At 32.9% G+C, this 18411-nt stretch overlaps 2 long non-coding RNA genes and 1 pseudogene across 2 annotated transcripts; 1 reads left to right on the forward strand and 2 right to left on the reverse strand.

Annotated features, from left to right (window-relative positions):
• Positions 1-3903: 3903 nt before the first annotated feature.
• LOC145683835 (uncharacterized) lies at positions 3904-16987 on the reverse strand. The gene is made up of 2 exons (XR_014131191.1): positions 16868-16987; positions 3904-4191 (listed from the first exon to the last, which is right to left on the reverse strand). It is a non-coding gene; the product is annotated as an uncharacterized LOC145683835 (long non-coding RNA).
• Positions 4214-17297, forward strand: LOC145683836 (uncharacterized). Its single transcript, XR_014131192.1, has 2 exons — positions 4214-4333; positions 17010-17297. It is a non-coding gene; the product is annotated as an uncharacterized LOC145683836 (long non-coding RNA).
• LOC145683834 (NADH-ubiquinone oxidoreductase chain 5 pseudogene) lies at positions 11376-13004 on the reverse strand (annotated as a pseudogene).
• Positions 17298-18411: the final 1114 nt, after the last annotated feature.

Raw genomic sequence — 18411 nt, forward strand, 5'->3', positions numbered from 1 at the left:
CCCTGCTTATGAGAAATTACTTCCTGTTGGAAGGGTACTGAAATGAGAGGGGCAAAATAAAACGCCGTACCTCCTCCTACATGGTTGTTCAAATAATTACTAAAGAAAGCACTTTAGACTAAGATATCTAAGATCTAAACTAAGAAACTAAGATATCCTTACATCATGTAAGGATGGCATATTCAGGATTATTATTATTATTATTATTATTATTATTATTATTATTATTATTATTATTATTATTATTATATGAATGTTTTTGGAGCACCGAAATTTTGTGAGACGAACAATGGAATGTAGAGGTTTAAGATGGGTGGTCATAGGGAGGAAAAACCAGAATTTTTTTCTGTCTGACTCTCTAACGTGAAGATTATGAGCTGATGGCAAGAAGTATCATCATTCTACAATAGGTAGCTTTTACGCTTAATCATTCAAATTGCTACCGGCCTATTTCTAGCAATACATGATGTATCAAGTATTGAATTAGCTTTCAACAGAGTAATTCACATCTGTCGAGATGTAAACTTTGGGTGGCTTTTACGTACTTTGCATGCTAATGGAGCATCTTTTTTCTTCATTTGTCTTTACTTACATGTTGGTCGAGGAATATACTATGGCTCTTACCTTTACCTTCATACTTGAAGAGTAGGAGTTGCCATTTTACTACTAGTGATAGCAACTGCTTTTGTCGGTTATGTCCTACCTTGAGGTCAAATATCTTTTTGAGGAGCAACAGTTATTACCAATCTATTATCAGCTATTCCCTATTTAGGAACAATATTAGTACAATGAATTTGAGGGGGGTTTGCTGTAGATAACGCTACTTTAAATCGATTCTTTGCCTTCCATTTTCTCTTACCTTTTATTGTAGCTGCCATGTCCATGGTACACCTCCTATTTCTCCACCAAACAGGATCTAACAACCCCCTTGGCCTTAACAGAAACCAAGATAAAATTCCCTTCCACCCCTATTTTTCGACTAAGGACACTATTGGATTTTTAACAATAATAACAGCCCTAATATTACTTACCCTTTGAAATCCTTACATACTAGGAGATCCTGAAAATTTCACTCCCGCAAACCCATTAGTCACACCAGTACATATTCAACCAGAATGATACTTCCTATTTGCTTATGCCATTCTTCGTTCCATTCCTAATAAACTTGGAGGGGTTATTGCCTTAGTAATATCAATCCTCATTTTAATAATTATGCCATTTTTTCATACTAGAAAAATACGAGGACTACAATTTTATCCTATTAATCAAATTATATTCTGAATTATAGTTAGCACTGTAATCCTTTTAACTTGAATTGGGGCCCGACCAGTCGAAGATCCTTACATTCTTACACAGGCCAAATTCTTACAGTTATCTACTTCGCTTACTTCTTATTTGTTCCATATCTCTCCTCCTTATGAGATTTCTTACTAAATAAAACTTAGTTCTTTGGCTGAGAATAAGCATATGTTTTGAAAACATACAACAGAGCAAAGCTCTAAGAACTTATTCTCAATTTAATACACTTAAATTAAAAGAGAAATAAAAAGAAGCTTTATGCCTCCTAGAAATAAAAGATAATTAAGGGACAAGGGTAAAAAACACTTTCAAGCAAGGTATATTAATTTGTCATACCGAAACCGTGGTAACGTTCCCCGTACCCAAATAAATCCAAAAGAAATAAATACTACCTTACAAAAAAATAAAACAGAAAAAATATCATATCCTAAAACCAAAACTCTAAATAAGGCTCTCATAAACAAAATACTAGCATATTCAGCTATAAAAATAAGAGCAAATCCCCCTGCTCTATACTCAATATTAAACCCAGAGACAAGTTCTGACTCACCTTCTGCAAAATCGAAAGGAGTACGATTAGTTTCAGCTAAACAAGAAGCAAATCAAACTAATGCCAAAGGAAACGTAATTCATAAAAACCATAACTCTTCCTGATAATAACCAAAATTCAGCAATCTATATCTCTCAGCTAAAAATACAAAAGATAACAAAATTAAAGCCAAACTAACCTCATAAGAAATAGTTTGTGCTACTGCTCGGAGACCTCCTAACAAAGAATATGAAGAATTAGAAGATCAACCAGCAATTATTACAGTATACACACCCATACTCGTACAACATAAAAAGAATAATAAACCTAAAGAAAAAGTCAATATAACACTTAAATAAGGAATTCTTAATCATACTAACAAGGATAAAAACAAACTAAAAACAGGAGCTAGATAATAAGGATAATAATTAGATATAGTAGGGAAAACTTGCTCCTTAGTAAACAGCTTAATTGCATCTGCAAAAGGCTGGGGTAAGCCACAAATACCCACCTTATTAGGTCCCCGACGAATTTGAATATATCCTAAAACCTTTCGTTCTAATAAAGTTAGAAATGCAACACCAATTAAAACACAAATAATCAAAATCAAATAAGAAACCACACCTATAATATAATCATAATACATTATTACCTGGACTCAATACATCCATTATTAGATCCTAAATCTAATGCACTTATCTGCCAAAGTAACCCTCATTTACTTTTATTCCCTAAAAATAAATATTACTAGTACTTGGTCCTTTCGTACTAAAATACTATTGTTAATAAAGGATAGAAACCGATCTGGCTTACGCCGATCTGAACTCAGATCATGTAAGATTTCAAAGGTCGAACAGACCTATACACCAAGCTTCTGCACCTAGATAAAATCTTAATCCAACATCGAGGTCGCAATCTCTCTTGTCGATATGAACTCTCAAAAAAAAAAAAACGCTGTTATCCCTGAGGTAACTTAGTCTAACAATCATTAATAAAGGATCATAAAAATACTTAAAAGTAATTATATAAAAAAGAGTTTATTTTATCTTCTCGTCGCCCCAACGCAACAATTAAATAGCAAATTTATTCATTGTCAACTACAAAAATTACTACCTAAATATAAAGATCTACAGGGTCTTATCGTCCTTTTAAATTATTTAAGCCTTTTCACTCAAAAGTAAAATTCAATATTACGAATAAAGACAGTCTTCCACTCGTCCAACCTTTCATACAAGCCCACAATTAAAGGACTAATGATTATGCTACCTTCGCACGGTCAAGATACCGCGGCCGTTTAAAACCTCACTGGGCAGGTCAGACCTTTTATTTTAACAAAAGGACATGTTTTTGATAAACAGGCGGAGGAAATCTTTGCCGAATTCCTTTAATCATCCTCTCTAATATACTAATAGCACCATTATAAACCGCCTTAACTAATTCAAAGCAAAAGTACAGTAATAAATTAAATGTAGCAAAATATGATAAATAACTCAAATAAGTTATAACAAAATTACAAATGATGGCTACTTCTAAGCCCACATCTTTCATTTAATATAAAACCACATTATAAATAGTACAAGTAAAGAGCAAATCCCCCTTACTATTACTCACGGCAAAACTACAAAAATTAAGTCTACAACAAGTCTAGCCGCGGCTGAATTAAATTCAATTCCTGTACAACCAGATATAATGGAAACCGAAAGGCATCTCACCACTAAAATAAAATTTACAAATAGTATGCTACCTATAATACCATAATATTTTAGCTCTTTCCATTTCGGGAAATAATTATATAATAATATTATTTAGTGTTCCCTGATACAAAAGGTACAACATTTCATATCTTCTTCTCCTCAAATAAAATTTCACTTATTTAAACATTCCCTTACGGTACTAATTAACTATAATATCAACATATTAACTCTATACCCTATACAATAACATCAATTAAAGTTGATTCACTTAATTCCAATAAAAATTAAATTTATATAAATAAGTATATCCTTCAATCAAAATAATCTGAATTGCACAGAAACCTCCTCGATGTAAACGAATAGCTCAACTAACAAACTCTATTTTGTTATCAATTCAATCTAGGCACACCTTCCGGTACACCCACTATGTTACGACTTATCTCACCTAAACAAATGAGAGCGACGGGCGATGTGTACATATCCTAGAGCCCTACTCATAATAGCAATATAACTAATATTACATTCAAATCCACCTTCATTTAAATGATTTCATAATAAAATTCGTATAAACATTCTATTGTAATCCATCTCCTCTTACCAATAAGCTGCACCTTGACCTGAGGTCTTCCTTAATAAAGACAATGAAGGTTTATAACCTCTCCTTAATACCTTCAACTACGGCGGTATACAAACTGCCGACAATAGTAAGTAAAATATATCGTGGATTGTCGATTACGGGACAGATTCCTCTGAATAGTCTAAAATACCGTCAAATCCTTTGAGTTTCAAGAATATAACTACTATTACCCAGGTATTACATTTTACATTAAAAATAATAGGGTATCTAATCCTAGTTTAACAAATAATTTCATAGCTTCAAACATAGAATTCATTATTATTAAATAATAATTTCACCTAAAAATAAAAAGACAAAATCCTATAGCTCAAATTTATAACTACACCTTAACCGTCAATACTCTTCCCTTCGGCCCCCTCGTCTCACCGCGGCAGCTGGCACGAATTTCGCCGGGTCTTACTTAAACCTTAACTGCTTAAAACACTAATTAATAAACAAAACCAAGTACTGCGACCAATTATACTTCATCATTTACCTTTAAGATAAATAATACTTACTCCCTATTCAAAAGATTACATGTACAACTAGATAAACAAGAGAAGAAAAGCCAGGATAATACTTTATTATTAACTTATAACGCTAAAATAAATAATTATTAGTTATGTATTTAATCCAATTGATAAAAATTAGTATTAATTAAAACCTGTCTCCCCCTTGTCTAGGATACAATTTTGTTTTTTTCCCCCCTCAAACAAAATTGTATCCTATACAAGTATATTTATTCTCTCCTTACACATATGCTGTAAAAACTAGCATATTCTGGATACTTTAAGCTTATTAATATACCTTTAGCCGGTATCTCAGGTTAATTAAGAAGATTTAATAGATTTTCAAGTCTTAATTATTATTAATATATAATATTTCTAAATTTAATTATTATAACACAATACTCGTCTATTTAAATTCTCAAATACTTTTATAAATAATTATTAAATAATAAGATGCCTGATTAAAGGATTATCGTGATAGGATAAATCAAGTATTTCAATATACTCTTATTACACCTAAAAGAATTAAACTTTCACCTTCGATATCAAAAATCAACGTGCATCGTACACTAAAGTGTAGAAAGATAAGCTAAGATAAGCTAGTGGGCTCATACCCCGCATATGAAGATTACTCTTCTTTTTCTAATGCTCACTAACCCTAAAACTCTTTTATTCTCTACAACACTTGTGTTAGGGACCCTTATTTCCTTAACTTCCTCATCATGATTTGGTACTTGAATTGGTCTCGAAATTAATCTCCTATCATTCATCCCCCTAATTTCAAAGACCAACAATCAACGTCACACCGAATCTGCTTTAAAATACTTTTTAGTACAAGCCATTGCAAGATCCTTACTTTTAATAGCAATTATCTTACTTTATATAGGACTGCAAACTACATATTATTTAATCACTATTTCCTTACTTTTTAAAATAGGAGCAGCCCCTCTTCACTTCTGAATGCCCGAAGTAATAGAGGCTATACTATGAATAGACTGCATTATTTTAATAACATGACAAAAACTAGCGCCCCTCGGCCTGTTGTCCTACAGCTTAAATCCTACAAATATAATCTATCTAACCTTAATCTTATCTCTAGTAGTAGGCTCAATCGGAGGTTTAAATCAAACATCACTACGCAAAATTATAGCATTTTCATCCATTAACCACACTGGCTGAATACTCATGGCCCTTCTGCTAAGTGACATAGCATGGTCTCTCTACTTCTTATTCTACACTTTACTTTCAATAATAGCAGTCACCCTTTTCGCAATAAACAAAATATTCCATATTAATCAAACTTTCTCTAATAAAATCATTGTAACAACAAAATTAGCTATCTTTACTAGCCTTTTATCTTTAGGGGGTCTTCCGCCATTTTTAGGATTCTTGCCTAAGTGAATCATCATTATAAAAACTGCTGAACAAATATCATTTATTATTCTCACCCTAATAGTAATAACAGCACTAATTACTCTTTTCTACTATATACGAATTGCCTATGCTGCTTTCATCATTAATCACTATAATCAAACATGAACATCTTTAATGAAAAAAAGCCTAGAAACATCAATTAGATCAATATTTATTATTATTTCATTAAGAGGCATAATTATTTTACCTTTAACTGTCAACATCCTTTAAACAAAGACTTTAAGTTAAAAAAACTAATGGCCTTCAAAGCTATAAATAAAAGGCAACCTTTTAGGTCTTAGTATATATTAACTACTACTCCGGAATTGCAGTCCGACATCATAAATATTGACTATAAAACCTAATAGGAGGTTTATTAACCATAAATAGATTTACAATCTACCACCTAATACTTCGGCCATCCTATTTAATTTTACTTGCAACGATGATTATTTTCTACAAATCATAAAGATATTGGTACAATATATTTGATCTTTGGGGCTTGAGCAGGAATAGTAGGAACATCATTAAGTCTTCTCATTCGAGCAGAACTTGGCCGACCAGGTAGCTTAATTGGTGACGACCAAATTTATAACGTAATTGTTACTGCTCATGCTTTCATTATGATTTTCTTCATAGTTATGCCAATTATAATTGGGGGCTTTGGTAATTGATTAGTCCCTTTAATATTAGGAGCACCTGATATGACATTCCCTCGCCTAAACAACATAAGATTCTGATTATTACCACCTTCATTAACTCTACTATTAACAGGAAGAATTGTAGAGAGTGGTGCAGGAACCGGATGAACTGTGTACCCCCCTCTTTCCAGTGCCATTGCCCACGCCGGGGCCTCCGTTGACCTTTCTATTTTCTCCCTCCATTTAGCTGGTGTATCCTCAATTCTCGGGGCCGTAAATTTTATTACAACCGTAATTAACATACGAACTCCTGGAATAACTTTAGAGCGAATGCCATTATTCGTTTGATCTGTAGTAATCACTGCCGTACTACTTCTTCTATCTCTTCCTGTATTAGCAGGAGCTATTACAATACTTCTAACTGACCGGAATCTTAATACTTCCTTTTTTGATCCTTCAGGGGGAGGAGATCCTATTTTATATCAACACCTATTTTGATTCTTTGGTCATCCTGAAGTTTACATTTTAATTCTTCCGGGATTTGGTATAATTTCACATATTGTAACCCGAGAAAGTGGTAAAAAGGAAACATTTGGCGTTTTAGGAATAATTTATGCAATACTGGCAATTGGATTCCTAGGATTTATTGTTTGGGCTCATCATATATTCACTGTTGGTATAGACGTTGATACTCGTGCCTATTTTACTGCTGCCACAATAATCATTGCTGTTCCTACAGGAATTAAGGTATTCAGATGAATTGCCACTCTCCATGGAGCACAAATAACCTACTCACCTTCAATCCTATGAACTTTAGGTTTTATTTTCCTATTTACTGTTGGAGGCCTCACGGGAGTTGTATTAGCAAATTCATCCTTAGACATTGTTCTCCATGACACTTATTATGTAGTAGCACATTTTCATTATGTACTATCTATAGGTGCTGTATTTGCTATCATGGCAGGACTTATCCATTGATTCCCTCTATTCAGAGGAACAACAATAAATCCTACATGACTAAAAATTCAATTCCTAGTAATATTCATAGGAGTAAACATCACATTCTTTCCTCAACATTTCCTAGGTTTAAGTGGCATACCTCGCCGGTACTCAGATTACCCAGATGCCTACACTACATGAAATATAGTATCAAGTATTGGCTCATTCCTTTCCTTCGTCGCCGTATTAGTACTTGTAATTATTATGTGAGAAGCCTTTGCGAGAGCTCGACCAGTAGTCTTCTCGGACCAACAAACAACATCTTTAGAATGATTCCAGAACTTGCCGCCAGCAGAGCATAGTTATGCAGAACTTCCCTTATTAACAAACTTCTAAGGTGGCAGATAAGTGCATTGGGCCTAAGCCCCAAACATAAGAATAAACATCTTCTTTAGAAATGGCCATTTGAAATCAACTAGGACTTCAAGATGCAGCGTCCCCTGTAATAGAACAAATAGTATTTTTTCATGATCACACAATACTCATTGTAACTATAATTACAGTCCTCGTAGGCTATCTACTAGCCTCTCTCCTATCAAATACATATATTAACCGTAATTTATTAGAAGGCCAAACCCTAGAAATTATTTGAACAATTTTGCCTGCTATTACACTAATCTTTATCGCCCTCCCATCTTTACGACTCTTATACTTACTAGACGAAATTCACCAGCCAGCAATTACCCTTAAAACAATCGGACACCAATGATACTGAAGTTATGAATATTCCGACTTCTCCTTAACAGAATTTGACTCTTACATAGTACCCATCAATGAAATAAGTCCTAATTCATTTCGTCTTCTAGATGTGGACAATCGCATCGTATTACCTATTAATATTGACATTCGTATTCTAATTACCGCTGCTGATGTTCTTCACTCATGAGCTATGCCTGCCTTTGGCATTAAAGCAGATGCCACCTCAGGACGTTTAAATCAAGTAGCAGCTAATATTACACGCACAGGCTTATTTTTCGGTCAATGTTCAGAAATTTGTGGTGCAAATCATAGTTTCATACCAATTGTTGTTGAGGCCTGCCCTCATTCAGTATTTATTAACTGAATAACAAAAATAATACAAGAACTTTCATTAGGTGGCTGAAAGTAAGCAATGGTCTCTTAAACCAAAAAATAGTAAAGTAACAATTACTCCTAATGGAAAAATTAGTTAAATTATAACATAAGCATGTCAAGCTTAAATTACTACTTAATAGTATTTTTCTATTCCACAAATATCTCCCCTAAAATGACTCATCCTATTTATTATATTTTCCTTGTGCTACCTCTTATTTGCATCTATTATATATTTTAATTCAAACACGCCTCATCCTTCCTTAGATAGCACTAACATTAAAAAAACAACTATAAACTGAAAGTGATAACAAATCTTTTTTCAACATTTGATCCCTCTACTTCAATTATAAATATGTCATTTAATTGACTTAGAACAGTAATTGGACTTCTAATTATCCCAATCCCATTTTGATTTCTGCCAGGACGTCCAAACATTTTATGAAATAAAATTACCCTAACCCTTCATAAGGAATTCAAGACTATTCTTGGTCCTACTAGTCATCAGGGAAGAACCTTCCTATTCATTTCTTTATTCTCCTTCATTCTATTTAATAATTTTATAGGCCTATTCCCTTATGTATTTACCAGCTCTAGACATCTAACTTTTACGTTAACTCTCGCCCTGCCCCTTTGAATAAGTTTCATAATCTATGGCTGAATTAACCACACTCAACATATATTTGCACATCTCGTTCCTTCTGGGACTCCCGCCCCTCTCATACCCTTTATAGTATGCATTGAAATAATTAGTAACATCATTCGACCTGGGACCCTAGCTGTTCGATTAATAGCAAATATAATTGCAGGACATCTCCTCTTAACCTTACTAGGTAATACAGGCCCTTCTTTATCTCTTTCCATACTTTCATTACTAATAATTGGACAAATTACTCTTCTAATACTAGAATCTGCTGTCGCAGTAATCCAATCATATGTATTCGCCGTTCTAGTCACACTATATTCAAGAGAAGTTACTTATGTCAGCTCCACAAAATCACCCTTACCACCTTGTTGACCAAAGCCCCTGACCACTTACTGGAGCTCTAGGGGCCTTAATTACAACCACAGGTCTCACTAAGTGATTTCATCAATATTACCCTTCCCTATTTTTCCTAGGGATACTAATTACACTATTAACCATAATTCAATGATGGCGGGATGTGACTCGAGAAGGAACATATCAAGGATTACACACTATGCAAGTCACATTAGGACTTCGGTGAGGCATAATCCTATTTATTATTTCTGAGGTATTCTTTTTCGTTTCATTTTTTTGGGCCTTCTTTCATAGTAGATTAGCGCCAACAGTAGAAATTGGATCTTTCTGACCTCCAACAGGCATCGTTCCATTCAACCCAATACATATTCCCTTACTCAACACTGCAATCCTACTCGCCTCAGGAGTTACTGTAACATGGGCTCATCACAGATTAATAGAAGGTAATCACACTCAAGCCACTCAAGGTCTACTACTTACAATCCTCCTTGGCTTATATTTTACCGCACTACAAGCATATGAATATTATGAAGCTCCATTCACTATTGCAGACGCCGTTTACGGCTCAACATTCTTTATAGCAACAGGTTTTCACGGTCTTCACGTTATCATTGGTTCTACATTCCTAGCCACTTGTTTATTACGCCACCTCTTATCACATTTTTCTCCTACGCACCATTTTGGATTTGAGGCTGCCGCCTGATACTGACATTTTGTAGATGTAGTGTGACTATTCCTTTATATTTCTATTTATTGATGAGGAGGTTAGCCTATTTAATATATATAGTATATTTGACTTCCAATCAAAAAGATCATTTAAATGAAATAGGCAATTAATACAGTTCTAACAACTGGTCTATTAACTATCATTATTTCCTTAATCGTTATAGCTATTTCAACTCTTCTTTCCAAAAAAGTTATTAATGACCGAGAAAAAAATTCTCCCTTTGAATGTGGATTCGACCCTAAATCATCAGCCCGAATTCCTTTCTCATTACGATTCTTCCTTATTGCTGTAATCTTCCTCATCTTTGATGTAGAAATTGCCCTTCTACTTTCAATAACAATTACTATTAACAATACTAATACATTATCTTGATCTCTCGTTAGATTAACATTCCTAGTAATTCTCTTAGTGGGCCTTTATCATGAATGAAATCAAGGATCTCTAACATGAGCCGACTAATAAAATGGGATAATAGTTAAATATAATATTTGGTTTGCATCCAAATGGTGTTGCTGTCAACTTATCTCATAAGTAGGAAGCAAACAATTGCACTCAGTTTCGACCTGAACCTTTGGTCTCTTGACCCCTGCTTGTTAGTTGAAGCCAAAAAGAGGCATTTCACTGTTAATGATACTATTGGGTATTCCATCACCCCAACTAAGGAGATGTGAATAATCAAGAAGAAGCTGCTAACTTTATCTTTAGCGGATTGTACCGTTAACATCTCTTAATATAAAATAATTATAGCCCCCTTAGTATAAATATTACATTACCTTTTCGGGGTAAAAAAGAGAGTGCTCTTCTCAGGGAGTATATTTAGAGAATATAATTCTTCTTAGTATCTTCAATACTATGCTTTCAGTATAAGCTACCTAAATACACAAATATAAAGAAGCAAAGGAAAATTGTAAAGATTAAAAAAATTAATAAATACATTTTAAATAAATTATCTTGTGAATGTTGAATTAATATTGAACCGTCCTTAAAACTACTATACATCCCTTGAGCACCAAGACATTCTCTCCACCCTTGATCAATGTTATTATAATATGCACCCCCTATATATAAAGGTAATTTAATAATATAATTTGTTGATAAATAAGGTAAAAATCACATGCTTCCTATTATTGTAGAACTAAAATAAAATTTCACACACACTAAAGACTGTCCGATAGAATAGCTTGATAATAAAATACCAACTCACAAACCTACTACACTCACAAGTAGAGCACCCATTTTTAGATGTAAAGGTAGAACAACACAATTAACACCAGGAAAAATTAGTCAACTCAATGTCGCGCCTCCTAAAATCGCCATTACTACCAATCCTAATATTCCCTTACATATCACTCAACCTTCATTATCACTAATAGAATGAATATTAGCACCTCCAAAGCCCTTTCCCGTTAAATAAAATCTTAAACGTACTGAATAACATACAGTTAGGCCTGTAGAAAAAAAACAATAAGAAAAAGCTGACTACATTAATTAAAGACAAAGAGGAAATTTCCAAAATTAAGTCCTTAGAATAAAATCCAGCTAAAAATGGTATCCCACATAAAGCTAAATTAGCTACATTTAAACAAGATAAAGTGAGTGGTATCTGACTTACAAGTGCTCCTATTCTACGAATATCTTGTGTATCGCCCACACCATGAATAATTGCTCCTGCACATAAAAAAAGTAATGCCTTAAATAAGGCATGTGTCAATAAGTGAAAAAAAGCTAATACAGGAAATCCCATAGACAAAATTATTATTATAAGACCAAGCTGGCTTAAAGTAGATAAAGCAATAATCTTCTTTAAGTCATACTCGTAATTAGCACCGATGCCGGCTATAAATATTGTCAATCCTGATAATAAAAGCAATACATCTCCTATATAAACACTCAATAAAACATCTCTAAAACGAATTAACAAATAAACTCCAGCAGTTACAAGTGTAGAAGAATGAACTAATGCTGATACTGGTGTAGGAGCAGCTATTGCTGCTGGTAATCACGCAGAAAAAGGGATTTGTGCACTTTTCGTTATTGCTGCCAAAATAATCAAACTAGAAATAATTACTATCTCATTTTTATTTAAAACTCTATGCAAGTAAAAAACATAATTTCAACTTCCATAATTTAATATTCAAGCAATAGCTAATAAAATTGCTACGTCTCCAATACGATTAGAAAGGGCAGTCAACATACCTGCATTATAAGACCGCACATTTTCATAATAAATTACTAAACAGTATGATACTAACCCTAGTCCGTCCCAACCAAGTAGGATTCTAATTAAGTTAGGGGAAACAATTAATAAAACTATTGAAAGAACAAATATTAATACGAGCATAATAAACCGATTAAGATATCGCTCGGATCCCATATACTGTTCACTGTAATAAATTACTATTCTAGAAATATAAAGTACAAATCTTATAAACATAAATGATATTCAGTCAAATAGAAGAGTTATAATAATTTTATTTCTATTAAAAGAAATAACTTCTCATTCAATAAATACACTATATCTATTAATTAAAAAACTCAAGCCTATTATGAATAAAAGAATACTTATTCTATTTAAAAAGACAAATCTAGTCATACAAATTGAAAAAGGTCAAACCATGGCCTAAGGGCAACTAAACCTTCTTTAGTTCCACAAACTAAAATTTTATTCTAAACTACTCAAGCAGCTACAGTCATAAGAATCTCGGTCCTGCAAAAAAAATTAATAAATTTAAAGGCAACCAATGTAATATCAATAATAAATATTCTCGCACACTTCCTCCTCAACAAGAATATAAATTAGAATAAGGTATTCCATGTTGGGTATATGAATATAAATATAGTCTATAAGCAGCTCTAAAAAAAGAAAGCAAGGCTAACCCTAACATACTCAATCAAGATCAGCCAACAATTCTATTTAACAAACTAATTTCTCCTAATAAATTTAATGTTGGTGGTGCAGCTATATTAGCAATTCTTAATAAAAATCATCACAGCCCTAAACTTGGTATAAAAGATAGTATTCCACGATTAATTAACAGTCTTCGACTTCCTAAACGCTCATAAGAAATATTAGCAAGACAAAATAATCCTGAAGAACACAGGCTGTGAGCAATTATTAATGTAAGAGCACCTCTAAATCCTCATAGTCCCATCGTTAGTAAGCCTATCAACACTAAGCCTATATGGGCGACAGAAGAATAAGCAATTAAAGACTTTACATCAACTTGTCGTAAACATACCAATCTAACTGATCAAATACCCACAACTCTAATACCAAATCAAATTAAATTTATACTTACAGCTACATTTTCTATAAAATACATAATACGCAATAGTCCGTACCCTCCCAAACAATAAATCCTAGGAATCCAATTGCCAGTATTGCATAAATTATTCCTAAAACGCCAAATGTTTCCTTTTTACCACTTTCTTGGGTTACAATATGTGAAATTATACCAAATCCCGGAAGAATTAAAATGTAAACTTCAGGATGACCAAAGAATCAAAATAGGTGTTGATATAAAATAGGATCTCCTCCCCCTGAAGGATCAAAAAAGGAAGTATTAAGATTCCGGTCAGTTAGAAGTATTGTAATAGCTCCTGCTAATACAGGAAGAGATAGAAGAAGTAGTACGGCAGTGATTACTACAGATCAAACGAATAATGGCATTCGCTCTAAAGTTATTCCAGGAGTTCGAATGTTAATTACGGTTGTAATAAAATTTACGGCCCCGAGAATTGAGGATACACCAGCTAAATGGAGGGAGAAAATAGAAAGGTCAACGGAGGCCCCGGCGTGGGCAATGGCACTGGAAAGAGGGGGGTACACAGTTCATCCGGTTCCTGCACCACTCTCTACAATTCTTCCTGTTAATAGTAGAGTTAATGAAGGTGGTAATAATCAGAATCTTATGTTGTTTAGGCGAGGGAATGCCATATCAGGTGCTCCTAATATTAAAGGGACTAATCAATTACCAAAGCCCCCAATTATAATTGGCATAACTATGAAGAAAATCATAATGAAAGCATGAGCAGTAACAATTACGTTATAAATTTGGTCGTCACCAATTAAGCTACCTGGTCGGCCAAGTTCTGCTCGAATGAGAAGACTTAATGATGTTCCTACTATTCCTGCTCAAGCCCCAAAGATCAAATATATTGTACCAATATCTTTATGATTTGTAGAAAATAATCATCGTTGCAAGTAAAATTAAATAGGATGGCCGAAGTATTAGGTGGTAGATTGTAAATCTATTTATGGTTAATAAACCTCCTATTAGGTTTTATAGTCAATATTTATGATGTCGGACTGCAATTCCGGAGTAGTAGTTAATATATACTAAGACCTAAAAGGTTGCCTTTTATTTATAGCTTTGAAGGCCATTAGTTTTTTTAACTTAAAGTCTTTGTTTAAAGGATGTTGACAGTTAAAGGTAAAATAATTATGCCTCTTAATGAAATAATAATAAATATTGATCTAATTGATGTTTCTAGGCTTTTTTTCATTAAAGATGTTCATGTTTGATTATAGTGATTAATGATGAAAGCAGCATAGGCAATTCGTATATAGTAGAAAAGAGTAATTAGTGCTGTTATTACTATTAGGGTGAGAATAATAAATGATATTTGTTCAGCAGTTTTTATAATGATGATTCACTTAGGCAAGAATCCTAAAAATGGCGGAAGACCCCCTAAAGATAAAAGGCTAGTAAAGATAGCTAATTTTGTTGTTACAATGATTTTATTAGAGAAAGTTTGATTAATATGGAATATTTTGTTTATTGCGAAAAGGGTGACTGCTATTATTGAAAGTAAAGTGTAGAATAAGAAGTAGAGAGACCATGCTATGTCACTTAGCAGAAGGGCCATGAGTATTCAGCCAGTGTGGTTAATGGATGAAAATGCTATAATTTTGCGTAGTGATGTTTGATTTAAACCTCCGATTGAGCCTACTACTAGAGATAAGATTAAGGTTAGATAGATTATATTTGTAGGATTTAAGCTGTAGGACAACAGGCCGAGGGGCGCTAGTTTTTGTCATGTTATTAAAATAATGCAGTCTATTCATAGTATAGCCTCTATTACTTCGGGCATTCAGAAGTGAAGAGGGGCTGCTCCTATTTTAAAAAGTAAGGAAATAGTGATTAAATAATATGTAGTTTGCAGTCCTATATAAAGTAAGATAATTGCTATTAAAAGTAAGGATCTTGCAATGGCTTGTACTAAAAAGTATTTTAAAGCAGATTCGGTGTGACGTTGATTGTTGGTCTTTGAAATTAGGGGGATGAATGATAGGAGATTAATTTCGAGACCAATTCAAGTACCAAATCATGATGAGGAAGTTAAGGAAATAAGGGTCCCTAACACAAGTGTTGTAGAGAATAAAAGAGTTTTAGGGTTAGTGAGCATTAGAAAAAGAAGAGTAATCTTCATATGCGGGGTATGAGCCCACTAGCTTATCTTAGCTTATCTTTCTACACTTTAGTGTACGATGCACGTTGATTTTTGATATCGAAGGTGAAAGTTTAATTCTTTTAGGTGTAATAAGAGTATATTGAAATACTTGATTTATCCTATCACGATAATCCTTTAATCAGGCATCTTATTATTTAATAATTATTTATAAAAGTATTTGAGAATTTAAATAGACGAGTATTGTGTTATAATAATTAAATTTAGAAATATTATATATTAATAATAATTAAGACTTGAAAATCTATTAAATCTTCTTAATTAACCTGAGATACCGGCTAAAGGTATATTAATAAGCTTAAAGTATCCAGAATATGCTAGTTTTTACAGCATATGTGTAAGGAGAGAATAAATATACTTGTATAGGATACAATTTTGTTTGAGGGGGGGAAAAAAACAAAATTGTATCCTAGACAAGGGGGAGACAGGTTTTAATTAATACTAATTTTTATCAATTGGATTAAATACATAACTAATAATTATTTATTTTAGCGTTATAAGTTAATAATAAAGTATTATCCTGGCTTTTCTTCTCTTGTTTATCTAGTTGTACATGTAATCTTTTGAATAGGGAGTAAGTATTATTTATCTTAAAGGTAAATGATGAAGTATAATTGGTCGCAGTACTTGGTTTTGTTTATTAATTAGTGTTTTAAGCAGTTAAGGTTTAAGTAAGACCCGGCGAAATTCGTGCCAGCTGCCGCGGTGAGACGAGGGGGCCGAAGGGAAGAGTATTGACGGTTAAGGTGTAGTTATAAATTTGAGCTATAGGATTTTGTCTTTTTATTTTTAGGTGAAATTATTATTTAATAATAATGAATTCTATGTTTGAAGCTATGAAATTATTTGTTAAACTAGGATTAGATACCCTATTATTTTTAATGTAAAATGTAATACCTGGGTAATAGTAGTTATATTCTTGAAACTCAAAGGATTTGACGGTATTTTAGACTATTCAGAGGAATCTGTCCCGTAATCGACAATCCACGATATATTTTACTTACTATTGTCGGCAGTTTGTATACCGCCGTAGTTGAAGGTATTAAGGAGAGGTTATAAACCTTCATTGTCTTTATTAAGGAAGACCTCAGGTCAAGGTGCAGCTTATTGGTAAGAGGAGATGGATTACAATAGAATGTTTATACGAATTTTATTATGAAATCATTTAAATGAAGGTGGATTTGAATGTAATATTAGTTATATTGCTATTATGAGTAGGGCTCTAGGATATGTACACATCGCCCGTCGCTCTCATTTGTTTAGGTGAGATAAGTCGTAACATAGTGGGTGTACCGGAAGGTGTGCCTAGATTGAATTGATAACAAAATAGAGTTTGTTAGTTGAGCTATTCGTTTACATCGAGGAGGTTTCTGTGCAATTCAGATTATTTTGATTGAAGGATATACTTATTTATATAAATTTAATTTTTATTGGAATTAAGTGAATCAACTTTAATTGATGTTATTGTATAGGGTATAGAGTTAATATGTTGATATTATAGTTAATTAGTACCGTAAGGGAATGTTTAAATAAGTGAAATTTTATTTGAGGAGAAGAAGATATGAAATGTTGTACCTTTTGTATCAGGGAACACTAAATAATATTATTATATAATTATTTCCCGAAATGGAAAGAGCTAAAATATTATGGTATTATAGGTAGCATACTATTTGTAAATTTTATTTTAGTGGTGAGATGCCTTTCGGTTTCCATTATATCTGGTTGTACAGGAATTGAATTTAATTCAGCCGCGGCTAGACTTGTTGTAGACTTAATTTTTGTAGTTTTGCCGTGAGTAATAGTAAGGGGGATTTGCTCTTTACTTGTACTATTTATAATGTGGTTTTATATTAAATGAAAGATGTGGGCTTAGAAGTAGCCATCATTTGTAATTTTGTTATAACTTATTTGAGTTATTTATCATATTTTGCTACATTTAATTTATTACTGTACTTTTGCTTTGAATTAGTTAAGGCGGTTTATAATGGTGCTATTAGTATATTAGAGAGGATGATTAAAGGAATTCGGCAAAGATTTCCTCCGCCTGTTTATCAAAAACATGTCCTTTTGTTAAAATAAAAGGTCTGACCTGCCCAGTGAGGTTTTAAACGGCCGCGGTATCTTGACCGTGCGAAGGTAGCATAATCATTAGTCCTTTAATTGTGGGCTTGTATGAAAGGTTGGACGAGTGGAAGACTGTCTTTATTCGTAATATTGAATTTTACTTTTGAGTGAAAAGGCTTAAATAATTTAAAAGGACGATAAGACCCTGTAGATCTTTATATTTAGGTAGTAATTTTTGTAGTTGACAATGAATAAATTTGCTATTTAATTGTTGCGTTGGGGCGACGAGAAGATAAAATAAACTCTTTTTTATATAATTACTTTTAAGTATTTTTATGATCCTTTATTAATGATTGTTAGACTAAGTTACCTCAGGG

Source organism: Thermobia domestica, chromosome 4, assembly GCF_964235325.1.
Source record: "Thermobia domestica chromosome 4, izTheDome1.hap1.1, whole genome shotgun sequence".
Taxonomy (NCBI): Eukaryota; Metazoa; Arthropoda; class Insecta; order Zygentoma; family Lepismatidae; genus Thermobia; species Thermobia domestica.